The following is an 8450-nucleotide window of genomic DNA, read 5'->3' as shown; positions in this document are numbered from 1 at the left end:
TATAGCTCAAACTCATCTTGCAAAGCAGTGTGCTTTCAGTGTAGGCTACAGAATAGCCATAGGAGAACCCCAACGGCTTACTTAGGCCTACAATAGCGTTCTATTTTCCTTTTTTTTGTTTGCTTGTGGCTGGGCTTGCTGGCATTAGTAGTGCAGCTAGTACCATATTGTGAGGAATTTGCTGGGAGACCTGCGACCATTGTGTTTAGCTCTTAGTGACACGCATATCCACCTCAAACACCGAAGTGGGACAATTTATTAGGGGTTTGATTAGAATTAGGCAGAGTCTGCTGATTTTTTTTTTTTTTTACCTTTATTTCATTTTATAGCTCAAACTCATCTTGCAAAGCAGTGTGCTTTCAGTGTAGGCTACAAAATAGCCATAGGAGAACCCCAACGGCTTACTTAGGCCTACAATAGCGTTCTATTTTCCTTTTTTTTGTTTGCTTGTGGCTGGGCTTGCTGGCATTAGTAGTGCAGCTAGTACCATATTGTGAGGAATTTGCTGGGAGACCTGCGACCGTTGTGTTTAGCTCTTAGTGACACGCATATCCACCTCAAACACCGAAGTGGGACAATTTATTAGGGGTTTGATTAGAATTAGGCAGAGTCTGCTGATTTTTTTTTTTTTTACCTTTATTTCATTTTATATCTCAAACTCATCTTACAAAGCAGTGTGCTTTCAGTGTAGGCTACAAAATAGCCATAGGAGAACCCCAACGGCTTACTTAGGCCTACAATAGCGTTCTATTTTCCTTTTTTTTGTTTGCTTGTGGCTGGGCTTGCTGGCATTAGTAGTGCAGCTAGTACCATATTGTGAGGAATTTGCTGGGAGACCTGCGACCGTTGTGTTTAGCTCTTAGTGACACGCATATCCACCTCAAACACCGAAGTTGGACAATTTATTAGGGGTTTGATTAGAATTAGGCAGAGTCTGATGATTTTTTTTTTTTTTTACCTTTATTTCATTTTATAGCTCAAACTCATCTTGCAAAGCAGTGTGCTTTCAGTGTAGGCTACAAAATAGCCATAGGAGAACCTCAACGGCTTACTTAGGCCTACAATAGCGTTCTATTTTCCATTTTTTTGTTTGCTTGTGGCTGGGCTTGCTGGCATTAGTAGTGCAGCTAGTACCATATTGTGAGGAATTTGCTGGGAGACCTGCGACCGTTGTGTTTAGCTCTTAGTGACACGCATATCCACCTCAAACACCGAAGTGGGACAATTTATTAGGGGTTTGATTAGAATTAGGCAGAGTCTGCTGATTTTTTTTACCTTTATTTCATTTTATAGCTCAAACTCATCTTGCAAAGCAGTGTGCTTTCAGTGTAGGCTACAAAATAGCCATAGGACAACCCCAACGGCTTACTTAGGCCTACAATAGCGTTCTATTTTCCTTTTTTTTGTTTGCTTGTGGCTGGGCTTGCTGGCATTAGTAGTGCAGCTAATACCATATTGTGAGGAATTTGCTGGGAGACCTGCGACCGTTGTGTTTAGCTCTTAGTGACACGCATATCCACCTCAAACACCGAAGTGGGACAATTTATTAGGGGTTTGATTAGAATTAGGCAGAGTCTGCGGATTTTTTTATTTTTTTTACCTTTATTTCATTTTATAGCTCAAACTCATCTTGCAAAGCAGTGTGCTTTCAGTGTAGGCTACAAAATAGCCATAGGAGAACCCCAACGGCTTACTTAGGCCTACAATAGCGTTCTATTTTCCTTTTTTTTGTTTGCTTGTGACTGGGCTTGCTGGCATTAGTAGTGCAGCTAGTACCATATTGTGAGGAATTTGCTGGGAGACCTGCGACCGTTGTGTTTAGCTCTTAGTGACACGCATATCCACCTCAAACACCGAAGTGGGACAATTTATTAGGGGTTTGATTAGAATTAGGCAGAGTCTGCTGATTTTTTTTTTTTTTTTACCTTTATTTCATTTTACAGCTCTAACTCATCTTGCAAAGCAGTGTGCTTTCAGTGTAGGCTACAAAATAGCCATAGGAGAACCTCAACGGCTTACTTAGGCCTACAATAGCGTTATATTTTCCTTTTTTTTGTTTGCTTGTGGCTGGGCTTGCTGGCATTAGTAGTGCAGCTAGTACCATATTGTGAGGAATTTGCTGGGAGACCTGCGACCGTTGTGTTTAGCTCTTAGTGACACGCATATCCACCTCAAACACCGAAGTGGGACAATTTATTAGGGGTTTGATTAGAATTAGGCAGAGTCTGCTGATTTTTTTTTTTTTTACCTTTATTTCATTTTATATCTCAAACTCATCTTACAAAGCAGTGTGCTTTCAGTGTAGGCTACAAAATAGCCATAGGAGAACCCCAACGGCTTACTTAGGCCTACAATAGCGTTCTATTTTCCTTTTTTTTGTTTGCTTGTGGCTGGGCTTGCTGGCATTAGTAGTGCAGCTAGTACCATATTGTGAGGAATTTGCTGGGAGACCTGCGACCGTTGTGTTTAGCTCTTAGTGACACGCATATCCACCTCAAACACCGAAGTGGGACAATTTATTAGGGGTTTGATTAGAATTAGGCAGAGTCTGCTTATTTTTTTTTTTTTCTTACCTTTATTTCATTTTATAGCTCAAACTCATCTTGCAAAGCAGTGTGCTTTCAGTGTAGGCTACAAAATAGCCATAGGAGAACCTCAACGGCTTACTTAGGCCTACAATAGCGTTCTATTTTCCTTTTTTTTGTTTGCTTGTGGCTGGGCTTGCTGGCATTAGTAGTGCAGCTAGTACCATATTGTGAGGAATTTGCTGGGAGACCTGCGACCGTTGTGTTTAGCTCTTAGTGACACGCATATCCACCTCAAACACCGAAGTGGGACAATTTATTAGGGGTTTGATTAGAATTAGGCAGAGTCTGCTGATTTATTTTTTTTTTACCTTTATTTCATTTTATAGCTCAAACTCATCTTACAAAGCAGTGTGCTTTCAGTGTAGGCTACAGAATAGCCATAGGAGAACCCCAACGGCTTACTTAGGCCTATAATAGCGTTATATTTTCCTTTTTTTTGTTTGCTTGTGGCTGGGCTTGCTGGCATTAGTAGTGCAGCTAGTACCATATTGTGAGGAATTTGCTGGGAGACCTGCGACCGTTGTGTTTAGCTCTTAGGCCGCGGTCACACGATGCGCCTGACGCATGCGTTGCAAGGCGCACGTTTGGCGCGTGCGTTTGACGCATGCTTCAAGAGCGCATGCGTTACTTTGACGCATGCGTCTTTCTTGCGTTTGCATTGCCAACCACCAATTGCAAACCATGGACACCTGTGTAGCAATATATAAGTGCAAACGCAGGTCCGTTTTTTTTTGGGGTGTTGGTGTTTGATGGTGGTGTCTAATGATGGAGCAATATACTGGGCCGAGCAAAGATATTATCATGGGATGTGGTGCTGTTATTCTTGGACTTGCAGCGCGTCGTCGCAGTCTTCGCAAATTGGTATTTTTCTTTCACTTTTACAGTTTGTTTATTATTTTTTCTTGAACTGCTTTTGAAGTTATGTTTTAATCTTCTTCTAAAAGGAACAAAGTCAGCGGCATTTGAAACGACGATTATGGGTTCATCCTTTGTTGCAAGGACGGGATAGCCACGGACAGTTTGTTCAATTGTTTGTTGAATTACGCAGGTATATATATATATATATCTTTAAAATGTTTCTTACATTATCCTGGTTTAGTAAATTCCCGTATATCTGTGGACCAGCGTCTAAGCTATGTTCCGTATTTGTCAACAAAATGGACAACCATATTGACTCAAGTCTAAGGTGTGGGTGGGAAATGCATTGGTCACAGCACCACTTCAGAATATAGCCAACAAGGCAACAGAAGTATACAGGCAGGTCAATCCTTTTTTTAATGATGTTACATTATATACTCACCCCTTTGGCAGCCCCGATGCTCTGCGTGGCTCCATGAGGTTGACGTGGCTGATCTTCTTTCTTCCACACGGCTCCTCCTATTTTTTTGGACTTCTGTATTCAGTTGCATAGATGCAGGCAGGCACATACTATGATGCCGCTGATTAATAAGTCATATTATGCAACAGCTGGCAGATAACTATGCCGCCTGTTACAGAACACCAAAGACAGAGGAGTGGACACGGGCAATACAGAAGAGTACCCGTGCACACATTGTTGATCCATGTTTTTAATTGCGGCTGTTGTTGGGAAAGTATCCTTTTTGTTAATTAATTTTAAACAACATGTTTGTGTGTGTTATTTTTTTGGCCCCCCGTTTTTTTTTTTTCCAAAAATTTCTTTTAAAATCTGGTTTATTTTACTAATTGTATAGGTTTTATGTATGTGTGCATTTTATTAAGTACTTTATAGTTAAATATTTATAAAAAAAGTTATCTCTTCTTTGTCTCATAGGTATCCTAATAAATTTCAGGAATATTGCCGTTTAAGTATAGAGCAATATGACTTTTTGCTTGGCCTTATTAAGCAGCAAATAACATTCCAATCAACTGTGATGAGGCAAGGAATATCTCCTGAACAACGTCTACTTGTAACATTAATGTTTGTTTTTTTAAATTTTTTAAACTGTAAAAAAGAAATTATTACACCAAAGTGATATCTTTGTTTCTTTCTTTCAATAAAGGTTCCTGGCCACAGGGGAGAGCTATCACTCCATGCAGCATCAGTTTCTCATTGGGAAAAGTACATTGTGCAAGATCATTCCACATACTTGCGCGGTGATATGGGCTGCTTTGCAGCCTCGCTGCATGCCTTTTCCCACCCAAAACTATTTTCAAGCCATCTCGAAAGGTTTTGAGGAAAAGACGGATTTCCCAAATTGTCTTGGAGCAATTGATGGGAAGCATATCCGAGTGATACAACCACCTCATTCAGGGACTCTTTTTTTCAATTATAAAAAATATTTTTCAATTGTCTTACTTGCCATTGCGGACAGTGACAGTAATTTTATTGCCATAGAAACTGGTTCGTATGGCAGCACAAATGATTCGAGAATACTCGAAACCAGTGCAATGGCAAGACAGCTTCTTCAAAACCATATTAATATTCCTCCGGCCAAAGCACTTACTGGGAGCTCCACAATTCTCCCCCATGTCTTTGTGGCCGACGAGGCATTTGGTCTCCGCACTCACTTATTGAGACCATACTGTAAGCGGGGTTTGACAAATATGAAACGGATTTATAATGCCCGTTTATCACGAGCCCGCAAGACTGTGGAGTGCGCTTTTGGCATATTAAGTGGGCAATGGCGGTTACTTAAAACTGCTATATGCCTAAGTGTCGAAAATGTTGACACAGTTGTGAAGGCATGCTGTGTTCTGCATAATTTCAGTCGAATTGGTATGTCTCCACATGCACTGCTTGACGTGGGCAATGATGTCAACATTGCAAACACAATAGACCATTGCAATTGCCGTGCTTTATCAGGATGGCGCACAAGAGATGAATTTCTCAAATATTTTAATAGTGAGCACGGGGCAGTTGCTTGGCAGTATGATGCCATTTAATTTTTTTTTATATTTTTCATTTACTGTATCTGCATTTCATTTTATTGATGGTTGTAATAAAATCAAATTTTTCGTTATTTTTGGCTTATGTGGTTTAACAATGTTCAATGATTCTAAAAACAACTCTATTATTATTTTTTTTATTTTATAATGCACTGAAACATTAACCTCTAACTTTTTTTTTTTTTTTTTTTTTAATCCAAAAGGCTATATTTGTAAAACCAAATTTTGAAATATACAAAAAAAAAAAGGTGTTTAAGATTTCAAACACAATATGATCCATTGGATCTCTTTGAAAATTTAAAGTAAATTTTTCACAATACAAAAAAGGTTAAACATCATTGCATAAAATTGGATTATGCTTAAACCCAGCAAGTAAGGCCGTGGTCACACGTTCCGGTATCTGTCCTTTCATAATGCAACAGTAGCGCACAGGGGACGGTCCTTTCCCTTTGTAAAAATGCATTTTGAGGTACACTTCTGCAAATGACATATTGATCACATGCATTTGCATGGAAAGGCTTGTAAGTATTGTCAAAGGTCCGCCCCCTGTGCACCAGCATTTCATTATGACTGGACCGATAAAGCCGCTGACACATGTTCTGCTTGGAGCCAGTTTTTAATGCAACACAAGCCCAAGGTGTCCGCACTGTGACAAATGGCATATGTGCTTACAGGGATATGCATGTGACAAATAGACACATTGCATGTGTCTCTATATAAATGCATTTTGCATGGGCAGAGGCTAACCACATTTTCACTTGGGTTGCATTATAAACGGACTGGTTGAGCAACATCTGCCTGTATTGTAATGGCTTGACTATAGAAACTGTAAACTTGGATAACAGTTAAACGGAAACTGTAACAATAAAGACTGCTAATTGCGTCATGTAAGGTCATGGGGTTGATTTGGACTATGTGTTGGTGAAAAGGAAAATGTTGAGGCTGGCAATGCAGTTACTGTCTGCAACTCTTCATGTAGCCTTTGCTGTCTCCATGGGCTAGAATCAGAAAGCAGCATTCGAAGATAGGAACTATTTGGATCCTCGGAATATGATGTGCTTGGCAATGCATGAGTTTGTGGAGTTTCTGTTTGGGTACATGTTTGTTTTTTTGGAGGTGATGCTACAAGACTAGTAGTTGGACTAGTTTCAAATGGTTGTGTGGTTGTTGTTTTTGGACACAATAAGTCTTTTAAATTGTTGACCAAAACATCAATACTAGGCAAAATATCACAATTGTCAAACAGTTCCACCACAGTCATGACATAAGCAATAAATAAATTGCGTTTCCCAGCAGGGAAGCGTCTGCATTGGCCCGCTACTACAACACCCAACCCATCATACATGACTTGTGACCCTGCACGACGCATCATGTTTACCGCCTCATGTTCAATAGCACTTATTGGATCTGACTGCACACGTGCTGCCCTTCTTCGAGTTTGCCTGGTGTTGATGGGTGGTGGTTCTGGTGGAGAGTCGTCAATTTCCACGTTTGTTTGAGAATCTGTACCATGTGCATCTTCAACCAAAGATGTGTGGCTCTGCTCCATTGTTTGGTCATCAGTATCGAGATGTTCGTGTGCTTGTCCTCTTGTTTTTTTTGGAATGTTTCCTTGAGTCCTAAGATTTTTTTTTTTTTTTTATAGAAAGTAAATTTAGTATAATTGTATGGTAAAAGTTCATAATAAGATGCAGTAATTTCATTGTACATTCAAAAATGAAACAAATTAAATTAATATTATACTTAAATTTATACTTGAGATGATCAATCCAAAAAATGCTAGAGTGCTTGTATTGAATAACAAACAACATTGAAGTCAAATGGATACACAAGCTTTTTGAAATTAATAAACACATTGAAAGAACCGTAATGAAGAACACATTGCAGATGTTACCTACATCTGCTAACTTATCCAAAGTCATGCAAAGTTATGCATGTGTGTATACCATAAAATTATCAGATGTTTGTAACATTGGCAATGTGTTGTATTCTGTGTTTTTTCACTGTGTTCTTCAATTCAATGATCCTGTGTTCAATAATTTAATTGTATTCATATCTTTGCTTCTCTGTGTTTACATAATAAACTGATAAATCTCAAGCTGGGGAAATACTCGTCCAAGCACTGAGCCATTCACAGTATGGCAATACTTGAAAGACCATCAAGCTTTGCATTGTATCTTTTTTTTTCTTTTCTTTACAGAAATTTACTTAACCTTTTTCAATACATGAATACAAAATGATCTTATTTTAAAAATAAACTTACGGCCGAAGAGTACGAGTTGGTAAGAGAAAAAGTAATTCCTCAAAATGTTGATATGGCCTTTTGTGAGACGGGGAGGAGCCACTCTTTTCATTTATTGCAACTTCTCGTCTGAAGCGATCCCTACATGACCGCCACCTCGTGCGAACCTGCTCTTCTATTTTAAATGATAATTATTTTGTGTTATTATATTTAATTTATTAATAAAAAAAAAAAATAAATAAAAATTTGTTTCACTTACCCATTTTCCACTGATCACGTGGTTCCATCTCCTCCCAATCGCTGGTTAATTCCTTGCATATTTGAATCCATGCATGACTTCTTTTGCTTTTGCTGGCATAATGTTTGTGTTGTAAGTCCCATAGCATTGGTCTTTCCTTCACCTATGTATGAGCACACAATTTTTTTTTTTTTTTTCAATGAAAATTGTTTTAATGTTGTAAATAAAAACTATACATTTTAAATTTGTAAATGTGGATTTATGTCAAACATCTTTTTGCTTTTCATTGTGATATTTTGAATGTTTCTTTTATGGCCATTTTTTAAAAATTAAATTTTTAAAAAACTTTGTACTATTTAAAAAACGTTGTAATTGTATTAGAGCATTTTGTTAAATTTTGTATTTTGAAAGTTCAAACTTAAAAATCGAATTTGATTAAAAATTTTAAAAAAATATATGTGGATGAAAATATAAG

General features: G+C 38.2%; 1 long non-coding RNA gene across 1 annotated transcript; it reads right to left on the bottom strand.

Annotated features, from left to right (window-relative positions):
- Positions 1–5828: 5828 nt before the first annotated feature.
- LOC140134179 (uncharacterized) lies at positions 5829–8143 on the bottom strand. The gene is made up of 3 exons (XR_011856100.1): positions 7997–8143; positions 7759–7912; positions 5829–7114 (listed from the first exon to the last, which is right to left on the bottom strand). It is a non-coding gene; the product is annotated as an uncharacterized lncRNA (long non-coding RNA).
- Positions 8144–8450: the final 307 nt, after the last annotated feature.

This window comes from Engystomops pustulosus, chromosome 5 (assembly GCF_040894005.1).
Source record: "Engystomops pustulosus chromosome 5, aEngPut4.maternal, whole genome shotgun sequence".
In the NCBI taxonomy this organism is placed as follows: domain Eukaryota; kingdom Metazoa; phylum Chordata; class Amphibia; order Anura; family Leptodactylidae; genus Engystomops; species Engystomops pustulosus.
The sequence above is the reverse complement of the archived record's forward strand: the minus strand, read 5'-3'. Positions and strand labels throughout refer to the sequence as shown.